Raw genomic sequence first — 14,775 nt, 5'->3', positions numbered from 1 at the left:
GTACCAGTTCGCCCCTGGTACCCAGCTATTCCTGGAGGGGAAGGGGGCATGGTTCGCAGTGGTGAAAAGTGGATGGGCCAGGCCCTTCCACTTTTGAAAAGTGGGAGGGTCGTGGCCCCCAGGCCCCGTCTGTTCCGGCACCACTGCCTCCAGTATGAGCTTCCTCCCACCTTACCCCCACCACCCAGCTCTGCCAGAACATACCCCTTTAGTCACATCCTGCTCACTATTGTAATAATCTTTGTACAAAGTACACCTTGTAAGGTGTCATTTGAAAACTCATCATTTGCCTATCAATATAATCTGTTAAAATATGTGTGGCAACATTGTGTGTGAGGTGATAAGACGTTTCTGTATGGTGTTATTAACACATGTTCCAAACTGAGGTTGGCAAACAGGTCTGTCTTAAACAAAGGAATGTGTGCTCTGCTTAATTTGAATTTAAGCCATAAACAGAGTCATCAAACAGGAAGGGAAACAAAGGAAGCTCAAACAAGTGAGAAAAAAGTAGCAGGGAACATCTTTCCCTGTAGACTTTTTGTCTCCAGGTACCCAGAGGGAAATATTCTTCAGTCCGGGGGACAGACGCCCCAAGGTACTTTCCCCCCCTCCCATCGACTCACTGCACCTGGAGGGATAAAGGAAGCAGCCGTTGGACTGGGGAAGGGATCCTGACCTAAGAAGTTTGGATGATAAGACTGCTGAGAGCATGTGGTTAGGAAACTTTGCTTTGAATTTAACATAGTTTGTTAAGTTAGGCACCAGTAGTGGTTTATATTTATTTTTCTTGTAACCATTGACTTTTATGCCTCACTACTTGTACATACTTAAACTCTATCTGTTTGCAGTTAATAAACTTGTGGTATTGCTTTATCTAATCCAGTGTGTTTAAACTAAAGTGTCAGGGAAGTTCTATTTGGGATGGCAAATTGTATGCATATTATTCCTTTTAAAGAAATAATAGACCTAATATAACCTGTACTGTCCAGGAAAGGGCTGGCAGGACTTACATTTCTGGGGAAAATCTAAGACTGGGGGTGTGTTGAGGTCATCCTGCAGTATGACCCAGGCTGGTGAGAACCCAGAGTGTAACCCGAATGTGGCTTGCATGCTGTTATGCTTTTTGTGAGAGGCCCAAGTGGGAGCTACTTCAGCAAGGTATTGTAAGGCATTCAAGGTTGCAGGGCAGAGGTAACAGCTGCTCATTAATTTGGATTGTACCCTGATATGTCACAGCCACCATCCTGTGCCAGCTTTCCCCGCAGCAGACGTCCCAAAACTGGTGGTTATTCTTCCATGAGATGTACTAAACCAGCAACAAAAGTAAACTTCTGTCTCACCACACTGGCTAACAAGAAGTCAGAAATGCAGCCTCCTTAGGTATTCCAGTCCTGGATTCAACACCAGACACTAGACTTAATGAGGAGTGGTTATTTAAAATCAATTTCATAAAACAAAAGGGTTCTTTTGATCCCAAAGGACCAGACACATAGCCAGGTCAATCTACAACTCAGATCTTATTCAATAATCATGCTGATGCCAATCTTTTAGTATCTAATATCTAAAGGTTTAATTATAAAACAGAGAGGTGAGAGTTAAAATTTATTAAAAGAATCAAATACATACAATAAATGCAAAATTCTTGGATCACATTCGTAGCAGTGATGGAATAAACTGCTGGCTTGTTAAGTCTCTGGTTGCTTCCAAATTGTTGGAAGGTCCTCAGTCCCTTGGTTAGAATGCTTCCATTAGTATAAGTCCATAGTCCAGATGTTTGAGCAGGAAAGAGGCAAAATGGAGCTGTTCCCAGGGCTTTTTATAGCTTCTGCCAAGTGTAGGGAAACCCATTGTTCTGACTGTGGAAAATTACAGGGAACAAGATGGTGTTTGGAGTAACATGGGCAAGTCAGATGTCCATGCATGCTTTGCTTAGTCACAGTAGAAGCCATCACAGGAAAGTCCATTAAGTGTAGATAGGCATCTCCCATGGTCCATTGTGAGTTAAGCGTTCTTTGATGGGCCATTCAACTTGAATAGTTCCTTCACAATGTACTGGCTAAATATCTTGTGTGTGTTACTCAGAAGCAAACATGTTTGAAATACAAATATAGAGCCAATATTCACAACTTCAAATACAAAAACGATACATGCATACCAATAGCATAATCATATTCAGCAAATCATAACTTTTCCATAGACATCTTACATGCCACACTTTGTACAAGATTTGTTGTAATTATATAACAGTGGTAGCAACAATGATCTATGTGGTCATATTTTAATTAGATAACGTCACAGGCACTTTATATTTTTTCATACAGCTTTTCATTCAAGAATATCCTTTATGAATATCAACGATTTAAGCTTCAGACCAGGCTGTGAAGTGCAGAAAGCATGTACGTAGATCTTGTTACCTAATTCTGAAATGCAGCAGCCTCTGGGTTGGAACATGGTAGGTGTTTCAAAACTCCAGAGCAACACTACACAAACATGTAAGACAGGAAATAAAGAATATTATTTATTAACATGTTATCTATATAGCTCCATAGATGTAACTGGTGCTTTACAATCACATAGAAAGCCTAGGTCCTTGTCAACAAACATCTTTCCACCTAAAACCTTGACCATGTGAGCTGTCTGCATGTGTAACTACCATTGAGTTCCCCTGAATATCTGCCCATGAAGGGCTTGTAGGATCATGCCCCAAATTAGACACATTCAACAAAAGCAAATATGTTGCAGAAGCCAGAGGAGCAACAGAAAGCCCCAAGAAGAAATCAGTTTTGGATGTGCAAGGGTGTTTAGAAAAGCAGAATGTAGGAATATAGCTAGCACACCAGGATTAGCACCCTGTGACCCAGGGAGTCCCTCAGTGCCAACTGGCAGTGGGCATACCATACTATCACTCACATCACTCTCATTGCCCCAACTGTTGCCATAATCTGTATCTAAAAAGTGTCTTGGGAGGTATATGCAAATTGGTAGCATACTGGTCATTATTATTATTGTGTGATGTACGTAAGGGGGTATGTGTAAAGAATTGGAGATGTGTGCTGGAAATATGTTCTTAAAAGGTGTTTTGCAAGCAGTGCCTAAGCCGAGCCTGGCCTAGACAAAGGTATGTTGTTTTTCTTGTTTCCCTGTGTCTCCGATATAAATTGAACCAGGTAATGCCTCAGAGAACAATGAAAAGTACATGTACATATAAAGTAAAAAAAAAACCCATCCGGCTGAAATAAGAGGGGGAAAATACCATTTAACAATTACAATGAGTGATGGAGCCTGCATTCCCCAGGAAAGCTTCCTGCCTCTTGAACATACACAATAGACCAGGGCATAGGCACTGACTCTGTGGGTGCTCCAGGGCTGGAGAACCCATGGGGAAAAATTGGTGGGTGCTCTGCATCCACTGGCAGCTCCCCACCCCAGCTCGCCTCCTCTCCACTTCCTCCCCCAAGCTCCCAGTGCTTGCCGCCGCAAAACAGCTGTTTTGTGGCGGCAAGTGCTGGGAGGGAGGAGGAAGGAGGGGGAACATGGCTTGCTCGGGGAAAAGGTGGGGCCGGGGTGGGGATTTGGGGAAGGAGTCCAATAGGGGCAGAGAGGGGGTGGAGTTGGGGCAGGGACTTTAGGGAAGGGTTGAAATGTGGGTGGGAGGGGGTGGGGCAGGGGTGGAGTTTGGGCGGGGCTGGGGGGGGTCAAGCACCCACCAGCACTGGGAAAAGTTGGGACCTATGGACCAGGGGTGGCCAAATAGTGGCTCATGAGCTGCATGTAGCTCTTTTACAAGTAAAATGCGGCTCACGGAATACCTCCACTCCCCCATTCCCAACCTACTAGACTGGGGTGTGGGGAGCTCAGGGTTTCTGCCCCATGGTAGGCACCTGCCAGGGCTCAGAGCTTCAGCAGGAGTGGGGCTGAAGCCCTGAGCCCCAGCAGGCACACCTTGTAACAGAGCATGAGTCTGTAGAATATTTGCCAAATGAACAGGCTCCACCAAAGGGTGGCATTAATCTGGCTCACCCTCCACATATTGTTTTACATCATGTACAGGACCTTCTCCCCCTATAAAACTGACAGTTCTCTTACCCAAAGTACCTTTTGACTTGTACACCATTTACAGAACTCTCTTTAAAGGCTGCTAGTTCTCTTCCTCTTCCTGCTCTTTATGGTACATCCACTGACACTTTTATATTTCTCAGGATGCTGCTGTCCTTATTTTCTCCTTCACAGCATAAACTTCCAGCCTCTGCTGTCAGACTGTCTGCCGCTAGAATACACGTTGCTGAATTAACTCCAGGTGTAACTCCACTGAAGCAAGGTGAGGGAGTTGAAATTAACAGAGTTATGCTTGGAGAATTAAATTAATCCATATGTACCCTGGGACAGGAACTGTCCCCAAAAGGTGCAATTTCTCTCCAGCTGCTTCCCCTGCCTGCAGGCAGTATTGCTCCAGCAATGCTAGCTGCCTTTGGCTTAAACCCATGGTATCCCGCACCATGCCGGCCTTGGGGAGGACTGTGAAGGACGTGCTACAGCTCTGAGCTATGTTATTTGCTGCTCAGTTTTCCATGAAGAAATTGTGTAGGGCATAGTATTGCAGAATGGACAATATCCTGCTGCATGTCTTTTTTTGCCCTGTATCCTGAACTCTGCAGAGCTCCAGAATAGGGACATCCACATAGGCCGAGAGGGATTCACGGGTGGAGAGTCCCCTCTGTGTGGATCCCAGAGTGATGATCTGGTTTATGTTCCAGGATATTGGTGAGGCAAGGTCTAATAAAATATTACCTCACCCACCTTGTCTCTCTAATAGTTCTTCTGTTCAGATCACAGTGGAACCATGGGAATTATCCTGCTGGATCAGACCAGTAGTCCGTCTAGTCAGTATCCGGTCTAACGGGGGCCAGGACCAGTTGCTTCCAAGTGTAAGCAGAGACAGGATGAGCTCCACCCTGACATCTGGTGGTGAGGTGTGGCAAGTTGTGGAAAAGAACTTCAGGGGCTGATCTCATTTGCATAGGCACACCCACCACGCCTAGGATGAGCCCATAGCTGCCCAAATGGTCACTTTGGCTGCTGTGGGATCCCTAGTGTCTCTGTTATTGGGACAGGAAGAATAAATTGTTATTACCCTGATTATGGGAATCAAGGACAGAGGAACTGTACTTGGCCTTTTGTTATGATGGAGGGACTCGCCATCAACTAAGTAGCACTTGCTAGGCAAGGGACATAGGTTCCAAAACTCTGTGAATTGAGAGAGGTTGGGGATAGGTATTAATACTTGGTGGCATAGGTCCCCTGATGAGGGCCTTGCATGCTAATTGCAATTCCTCCTCTCTCCACTGTGGAATATCAGAGCTAATTTTGATTCCATTAGGAGTCTAGTTACAGGCTGCTGAGCTGAATTCACTTTGGGCCAATGGTGCACCAGCACTGAGGTCCCCCTACTACAAGCTGAAATCACAAAAGAGCTGAACTGACTAAGAGCTGATATCACTGAGTGTTGTGTTAAGTAGTGGGGGAGCCTGAAGCTATATGGCAGAGCAGATTGCGGGACGGCGAGCGGAGCGGCTGGCGGAGCAGAGCGGATTGCGGGACGGCGAGCGGAGCGGCTGGCGGAGCAGAGCAGTTTGCGGGACGGCGAGTGGAGCGGAGCGGCTGGCGGAGCAGAGCAGTTTGCGGGACGGCGAGCGGAGCGGCTGGCGGAGCAGAGCAGTTTGCGGGACGGCGAGTGGAGCGGAGCGGCTGACGGAGCAGAGCCCCATTGAGAAGTGGGGCCATCAGCGTTGGACCACGTAAGGTGCCCCTTAAACTGCCCCCCCCATCTCCACCCAGGTTGGGAGGTAAAACTCTGCAGATAAACTTTTGAACTCTGGGGCTGCCCTGACCAAGGACAGAGACTTTTGGGTCGTTGGACTTTTGGGACTTTGGGTGATTTTGGGTTGCTGGACTCAGAACCAAAGGGAAAGGACATGCCCCAAATTTGCTTGGGGTGGGTTTTGCTCATGGGTTGTGTTATGAATCCTGTTGGTGGTGTTTCCCCAACATAATGCCACATTGTTTCTCTCTGTTATTAAAAGGCTTTTTGCTACACTCAGACTATGTGCTTGCGAGAGGGGAAGTATCGCCTCTTGGAGGCGCCCAGCGGGGGTGGTATATATTTGTCCCAGGTCACTGGGTGGGGCTCGAGCCGGTTTGCATTGTGTTATTGGAATGGATCCCCTAGATACTGAACCCGGCCCTTGTTGCTGTCAACACTGACAGGCAGAAGGGTTACACAAGGAAGGTGTGTGAATCCCTGCAAGGCAGAATTTTCGAATCATCAGCCCACAGGGGAAGTCTTTCTAATCTCAGGCAGTTTCGTGGTCGGTGTATGTTCTGAAGCAGGAGAGGTTTTATGCCTCCTAAAACTTGTTTCTGTTTTCTCTAATGTAAATGTGGGCATATTCAGTATCCAGCCCTTTGGGAAATCCTGCTAAGCTCATGGCCTCCATAATATCATGTGGCCATAAGTTTCCAGGAGCACCATTAACTCCTACAGAGTACCTGCTGTGGATGCTACTGAGAGTCTTTGGGGTGGGAACTCAGCCAATGGCAACAGGGCTCCGACTGGAGCCATACTGCTAAAGGTGAGGTGACAACCAGCACAGCATCTTTAAGGGCAACTCTCTGTGCACAACAGCTCCTGTGCCCATGAGTTCAAGGCTTGCCATTCCTTATGGGTCACCTGGATTTGAGCAGTAGGCTTGTCCTCTCTGTGTTTGCTGTCATGCCTAGAGGGAGTTATGGTCTGAAAACTCCAGGAGAGTTACCATGTGGTGTTTACAGTCCATTGTGGTCACCTCCTGCTAGCCCCATTGTACCACATGGAAAAAAATGAGGGGACCCCATCACAGGGCACAGACTACTTGCAGTGCCTCTTGCTGGCCATTCTGGGGATTAGCTCTCCCAGCTTGCACTCTCCCTTTGATATGGCTTTCTCCCCTCTTGTCTTGCTCTGCCACCGTGCTCACTAGGGCGACCATATTTCTGAAAGAGGAAACAGGACACCCCCAGCTGCTCGCCCGAGGGCCCCCCCTGCTGTTGCCCGGTCGCTGGAACCCGGTGGGGAGGGGCGCATGCTGGAACACTGCATCCTCCCCCTGTGGGGGCGGGGTAGCATCTCTGCTCACCCCCTCTGCACTGCACCCCACAGTTTTGACAAAAGTGGGCATTTGTCCCGTCGGTTCTTGCACCAACATCTCAGCAGAAGCTTTTTTTCTGTGCAAAAAAATGAAAAATATGTGTGGCTTATTATTGATGTGTGCACGCCGTAGCACAGAATTCCCCCAGGAATAATCTACTCTGCCTAGGCATGCAGCAGAGGGAGCTGCTTTGCCAAAATGATCAATGTTGCCTGGTGTTGGGTTACAAATCACTTTATTGCAGGGGTAATGGAATGTTTTCATCCTTATTGTATGAGTAAAGGATGGCAGAACTATACTTAGCCTGTCCTGATTCAGGGATTTCCCCTAAACTGTCCCTCATCCCTACCCCTTGCTCAGTGAGTGCCAAATCCCACGGAAAGAGAGACAGAGAGGGTGGGGACAGGTGTTTCTACTGGAGGGTGTGGGCTCTGCCTAGAGAGTTCTGGATGCTATTTGGCCCTTCTCTATTCACTGTTTAAAGACAGAGCTGATTAGATTCAACTGAGAGTCCTTGTTTTGTTCAGTGATTGCTAGAGCTGAAATTACTAATAACCAGGTGCTGAGCCATGGACATGGTGTGGGACAGTATTGCAGTGAAAAAAGACTACACAGTCTGCACTATCCGTGAGTTCTCCACCAACCACTGAAATCATTGAGAGCTGGGTCAAGTGGTGGAACCTCGGAATGTGCCCTCACAGCTGAGGCATTGCTCAGTACCCCCCCACCTTGCAGGGGGTGGAAGGTGAATTCATGTGAATGCACCTCTCAACTCTGGGTCTTCACTGACGCAGGACAGCAACTGTCAGTGGGGTGCAATGGAAGAAGAGGGGAGTGATGTGTTAAAGGAACATTTGTTGTTGGACTTTCACACCACAAGATGAGAAACAGAGGCGAAGGACACTGCCCAGTGTACCCTGGGGTGGGTGTTTGCAAATGGTCAGATGCTTTTGAATCATAGCTGAGGTGTCTTCCCAAATTAATGCTGGGTTCCTTTTCTCTTTTTATTAAGTTTTCCTTGCTATACACGGACTCAACGCTTGCGACTGGGGAAATGTTGCTGCTGAGCGGTGCCCAGGGTGGTGGTGAATTTTCCCAAATTACTGGATGGGGGCTCGAGCTGGTTCTATCTTCTATTGTTAAGGGGAGCCCCTACATATTGAACCCAGCCCTTGTTACTGCCGACTCCTCCTGGCAGCAGGGCTACATATACAATAGAACAGTGGTTCTCAATCAGGGGTACCTGTGTCCCTGGGGGTATGTCAAGGACTTCCAGGGAGTACATAAACTCATCTAGATATTTGCCTAGGTTTACAACAGGCTACATAAAAAGCACTAGTGAAGTCAGAACAAACTAAAATCTCATACAATGACTTCTTTATACTGCTCTATATACCGTACACTGAAAGGTATGTACAATATTTATATTCCAATTGATTTATTTTATAACTTTATGGTAAAAATGAGAAAGTAATTTTTCATAGTAATAGTGTGCCGGGACACTTTTATTTTTATGTCTGATTTTGTATGCACGTCGTTTCTAAGTGAGGTGAAACTTGGGGGAACGCAAGACACATCAGCCTCCTGAAAGGGGTATAGTCGTCTGGAAAGGTTGAGAACTGCTGTAATAAAAGACTGTCCCTGCCCCAAATAGCTTATAATCTAAGACCCTGACTCTGCAACTACTTATCTAGCTGCATGTAGAACTTTACTCACCCAAGTAGTCCCAAAGAAGTCAGTGGGACTGCTCACATGCAGGATCAAGGCCCAAATACATTTTTAAATAAAACTATTTTTGGCTTACCTTATACATTTTTAAAAAACTGAATTGATTTTGATTTTTGTTCACATTTGAAAGGGAGGGAATCCCCGCCAACAGGGACTAAAACCTCTTTTTAAAGTAATACGGTTTGATACCAGAAATGCTACTAAAAGAATCTCAAAGGGACGTTGGACATCGCTGCAGATCAGTGGCACATCATGAGCCAAGCAGAGGTTTCACTCAAGGCACAGGCTGCTGTGCTAACAAAAACAGCTGCTGTTGTCATATAAAGGAGAAGGAAAGCTCCTGAAGAAATAGGCCAGATATTGCAGATCCAGCCGAAAAGGGGGGCTGAAAGGGAGTGAAGTATTAACAGCTCATGAACAGCATGAGCCTGCTCCTATGGCTAATAAAGTCCATGAAACTCCCATTGACTTCTACAGGAGCAGGCCCACGGGATTCCTCTGTTTGTCCCTTGCTGACCTCCTAGGCAGGATTTCAGAGCAGGAGGGCACACCAGCTACTGATACAACTGTCCAGGCGAGGGGAGTGTTTTGTGCGCGGACTGAAATTTGACATCGGGGGAAGCTGGAACAGTGAATTGGTTGCATATACCCGTGAGGCAGAGGCTGGATCTGGCTTGACGCATATAGGAGGTGGTGAGGGGTGGGGAGACCTGGTGATCTGAAGAGTTTAAGAAACATGAGACTGACAGTGGAGGAGAAGCAGAAAGAGAAGGAAGCAGGAATGATAGAAAAGCTGCCACACTCACTGAAGGTAAATGAGAAATCATAGTCTGCCAGTCTGTTTGGCAAAAGTCTGATTGCTGCTGACTTACTGTTCTGTCTGGAGCTCTTGCAGCTGGTAATGTGTGATGTTCTCTGGGGCACTTTCTGATCTGTTCATTCAAACCTTTACACAAAATTTAGATCCCTGGTGATCTGCTTAAGCCTCCTGGATTTTAAAAATGCAAATCAACTCCAAACGGTTTAGGATTTCATTTTCAAAATGGAATGCCTGAATTCTAAAGTGAGATGTTTTGTGTCTAAAAATGAGAGAGTTCAGAGGAAGGTGCAGTACAAATGAGATGTCAGATGCAGGCAGATAAATGCATAGTATCAGGAGGGAGATTTCCAAAGGCATGAAAGTGAATGGGAGTTAGGCATGAACTCTCTTTTGTGCCTTTGAAAATCTCCCCCTAAAGAATTTGGTAAAGGGATTTGTTAGGTGTAATAACTATGCTGGGCTTGTCACCTGAAGATCTCAAAGTGCTTTAATAACCATGATAGTTTATGGTAATAATGGAAATGTGTAGAATGCTAACAGAAGTAGGAAATAAATAGGTGTCATAATGAAAGATGACTGTTTAATGAGGAATAAACAAATGAGAAGTCAAATTTAGTGATATGAGATATGACCCAGAAACTGGCTTGACTGAACTTGACTTCTTAGGGTTGTTTGTTTTTTTTCCCCAGCTGATATATAGATGATCTTTAACTGCTATGAAGTTAATCACAGCTGAATATTCCTCACAGATGTCCTTTGAGGAGACCTATCCCAGATCTTATTTCCTGTTTCTGAGTGATGCTCTGAATTTGGATCCAATATAAACGACTCAAAAATGCTGGGTCAGTTACAGTAATGAATCTTTCAGTCACTTGCCTAGTAGCATTGCACCACCCTGACTTTCTTTAGGGTGGGTGAAACACAAAAACAGAGGAACAAGATGAAAGACATAAAAACCAACAGATCCCTAATTATATTGGAATCAGTATATTCTAGACCAGCCCCACTAGGTAGGAGGCTGCTTAACACTTTTGCACTTGTCACTCACCATGAAGAATACATTCCACGTAATGTAAGTTTTCCTGGGAGACTGTAGAAAACAAGCCAATACCTGTAATTCTCCTAATAGGTGGCGTTCACAGCTGTGTCGTATCAAGCCCTGCATTTCTATAACTTGCTACCTTTTTTAAAATGCATCATTTTGAGGGGGAAGGATACTGATACCTGAGCCACAATATTACTCACAATTAATAAAGCATGGTTCAATTTCTTAATGTTCACATAAAGTGTATTAAGAATTTTCTTCAATTATAGTGTATAAGAAAAGAATCTTGGAGTGATAAAGCGCCTCCTTATTCCACTTGTGGAACTCTAATGGACTCCCTGTGAAACCATTCATCTAGTGGTAGAATCTGAATGGTATAAAATATCACAATGAAAGGACCAAGCCCTGGAGTTTGGTTTCAGAGAGGAACGTCTTCATATTTCAGGTCTATTCAGATCTGGAGTTTTCGTTGTGCTCAGTATAGAGACAGGGTTCAGGAACATAGTCTGGTTTTCAATCCAAACATTTTGGCTCAAGCCCATCTCTGCACTAGGACTGTTCACAAAGCTTCACACACACTTACAAGTGAGAGGTGTTTATAAGAACCCTTACAGCATATGACTATTTTATAGCCTTACAGTATAGCAGAGCTGAAGGCCATGTCCATCTTCAGAGCATCTTGGAGTCATCAAGTGATCTTAAGTATGGTCAGATCTATGGTGCAGGTCCTACTTATCTTTGTGAGTAAGGATCCAAGTGTTAGTTTTTGTCTTGTTGCCTGAAAGCATGCAGTAGAATTAAACACTGCAGAGTGAAGTAACAAGTTGTGGATTCAACCAAAACAGTATTTTAAGATACTGTAATCCTCACCTATCTTGATCTAAAAGCCTAGCTACAGACTAATAGAGACTGCTTCTCACGTGGATTGAAGCTGGCTATTCTGTCTTCATTTAGTCAAATTCTTCTATCAAGCATGCAACTGACTTCCACCCAGCTGTCAGTAGCTGTCAGTACACAAGAATGAAGACTTCATACATGATCCTGATCCTCCTCTCACTGTAGTTCATAGCAAAATTACTTCACCGAGAGGATTGAATTGTTACAACCGGGCTCAGTCCCACTCTGGATGCTCACCAGTTTGTTGCAAGTGTATCCAAGTGTTGGGCCCCATATGCTTCCAATCAACTATGTCTACTCTGAATCTAGTCACTGTTTCTAGATCTGGGTCTCTAGGGACACTCCCAGGCTCAGACCTATTGTTGGGTCCTTCCTTGGGATATGAGATTCAATACTCCAACGACCCCAGACCCTGGACATAGAATCTCAGACCTTCTGAGCCCCTCAATTGCTTACATGCATTCCTCCAGAATTCCATCTTGCTGTGGGTGATCTGACTTCTAATGTAATTACTTTGGGGACAAAGTGGCAAGAAAGCAAGAACAGAGACTTAGCAAAATAACTTCTTAATCCTAGGAGCTTTACTCTTAAAAAAGCACTAGAGAGTTACAGATCTTTGCAAAATAACAAGTCCTGAGATGCACCCCCTGCCCTTAATCTAATCTCGCCCCTTCTATGAGTCTGAAGTCTCCTCAGTGGTTCAGACTAGGTGGAGTCCCTCCCGCCTTCTCTCTCTCTCCCTTTCTCTCCAGCCCTCTCTTCTTGAATATGGTGATGGATGTTCCTCTCTGCTCAGAGAAACATCCTCGTCTGAAATATAATCTCCCTCTTTGGCTATGGGGCCTGGGTGAGAAGCTGCAGATCTACCAGCCATGATGGTGCCCCGGTGTAGAAAATCCATTGTTCCATGGGGTTGGGCCATCAGCTGAGAGACAATCAAAGTAGGTATCTGTAGATTGCTCTGTGATGGCTTCTCGGTCATAGTCATTCATTTAGCTGTTAAAGGCCTTTCCTGGGCAGGTTGGCTGCCTGGACTACATTATAATAGTCTTAGGTTAATCATAATGTAAGCACACAACACAAAATAGCTCTCCTAATCCAAAATGGAGATTACAACACAAAATGGTGCTCACAATCAGATCCAGTCATATCCTACTCTGTCCCATGGATCACATGGTCCTGATCCAGAGACTGGACTGAAAAACCCAAGGTTTCAGAGTAGCAGCCGTGTTCGTCTGTATTCGCGAAAAGAACAGGAGGACTCGTGGCACCTTGGAGACGAACCCGTTTATTTGAGCGTGAGCTTCCGCGAGCGACAGCTCAAAACCCAGCTGACTTCTGCCCCTATGTGTGTAAGTGAAGTAGTGATGAATAAAGTCCCCACCTACTGGTGGAGCTTGAGCACTAGAAAATAACATTATTAGCCCCAGAATTACTATGAATAGCGACCGTCACGCTATTGCCAGTGATTATGTCAGCATACTCTTTCCCTGTAGAGCCGGCTTACTGGGTTGGGGCTGGTGAGTCTGGCTTTTCCCTTGTACAGATAAGACATGCTGCAGTGGGCCACACTGAGTTAGCTCCTCTATAAGGGCAAACTTTGCCTTTCTGATCTGCACTGGCTGTCTTGTGGAGCTTCCCATTGGCACCAGTGATGAGCCTTCATGTTGAGGAGATGCAGTATAGGCAATAGAGAGCCGCAGTGCAGATAAGAGTTTTGGGTGGAGATCCAAGAGGAGACCTTTGCCTTAAAGGTTATCTTTGATGTAGGTGCCCTTTGCAGAGCTGAACTACTCTTCTGTTTCCACTAGATGGCATTTAATTTCCTTAACAAAGCTCCTCTGCTTGTTTTCCAACAATTTCTTTCTCTATTATTATGGCCATATCAACGTTAGCCTCTATTTTATATACTTTTAACATCTCATTTTTTGTCTATTTTTTATCCCCTGAAGCCCTCAGTTGCTTTTTTCCCCCCTTTGGCTCAGGCTTGAGTGCATTGCCTGAATCTCAGACTGGAAAATATAGGCGAGTTTGTATCCTTCAAGGTGACCTTAAATGGCATTAATAGAAGGAAAGCAATCTGATGCCATTAACAGCATTCTCCTGGATTAATGGCTGGCACAAACAAGGCTCCTTGGTGAAGATGCCCAGAGCCTTCCTGCATCATTGTTATTTTGGGCCCTAGGATTTGTAATTGTGTTACCCAGCAAAGCTTAGCTAAGCCACAGTACCAGGTTCTTAGTGCCCTTGGATTTTTTCCCCACATTCCAGCTGGGTTGACACATCTACACAGCCAGCAGCACCAAGCCTGAGTCGCCAGACATGCTACAAATAGCTGTGTAAACAGCACTTCTAAGTTGCGGCTTGGGCTCTGAAGCCCACTCTCCTTCCTAGACTTGCAAGCCAGAGCTCCAGTGTCTACACAGCTATTTTTAGCACGGTAGCCCAAGCCCCACAACCCCAGGTGTGTTGACCCGGGATGAGAGACTCACTGCTGTGGGCTGTGTAGACATACACAGAAAAGTCAAGTGCCTTGGTCAAGGTCACACAGTGAATCAGTGGCTCTGCTGCATTTAGAACCCAACATCTTTCTTGCTCTCAGCCCTTTTGATTTAATCACCTGTCACAAGGTTGGCCCTTTAAAGGAGTCAGATGCCCAGGCTACCAGTGAGAGGGTTCCCTGAAGGGCATGAACCAACCCAGGTCCAAACCTGGAGCCACAGTGTTTATAGGATGAGTCACACCCCTTATCTGGTAGCCTGCTGATATTTGCTTTCCTGGGACCCAGGAAGCCCAGTCCCAATTTGAGGCTCCACCCCTGCAGTCTTATTCGTGGAGCCCCAGAGCAGCTGATTGGCCTGCTGGCCCTACTTAAGCCATCAGCAGGAACAGGGAGCTGTTTGAATAACTGGGCTCCACTCTGTTCTGGACTGTGTGCTTCCTACTCCTATTCCCCTGGCTTGATTTCCTAGTATCTGATTCGAGGTTCTGACCTCCAGTTTGTCTCCTGCTTCTGATCTCTTGGTATACTGACCCAGCTGACTCCTGTATTGTGACTGCAGACTCTAGATCTGACTACTAGGTCTGGCCACTCCTGACCT

At 45.8% G+C, this 14,775-nt stretch overlaps 1 protein-coding gene across 1 annotated transcript in view; it reads left to right on the top strand.

The window, feature by feature from the left end:
- Positions 1 to 5,216: 5,216 nt before the first annotated feature.
- Positions 5,217 to 14,775, top strand: part of ST8SIA5 (ST8 alpha-N-acetyl-neuraminide alpha-2,8-sialyltransferase 5) — a 105,308-nt gene continuing 95,749 nt past the window's right edge. Inside the window, exon 1 of the mRNA XM_073343464.1 lies at positions 5,217 to 5,795. The gene's annotated coding sequence lies outside the window, so the exon portion shown is untranslated. The remainder of the gene's footprint in view (positions 5,796 to 14,775) is intronic.

This window comes from Lepidochelys kempii, chromosome 5 (genome assembly GCF_965140265.1).
Source record: "Lepidochelys kempii isolate rLepKem1 chromosome 5, rLepKem1.hap2, whole genome shotgun sequence".
NCBI classification, from domain to species: Eukaryota; Metazoa; Chordata; order Testudines; family Cheloniidae; genus Lepidochelys; species Lepidochelys kempii.
Note: the sequence above shows the minus strand (reverse complement) of the source record. Positions and strands in the feature narration are given on the sequence as shown.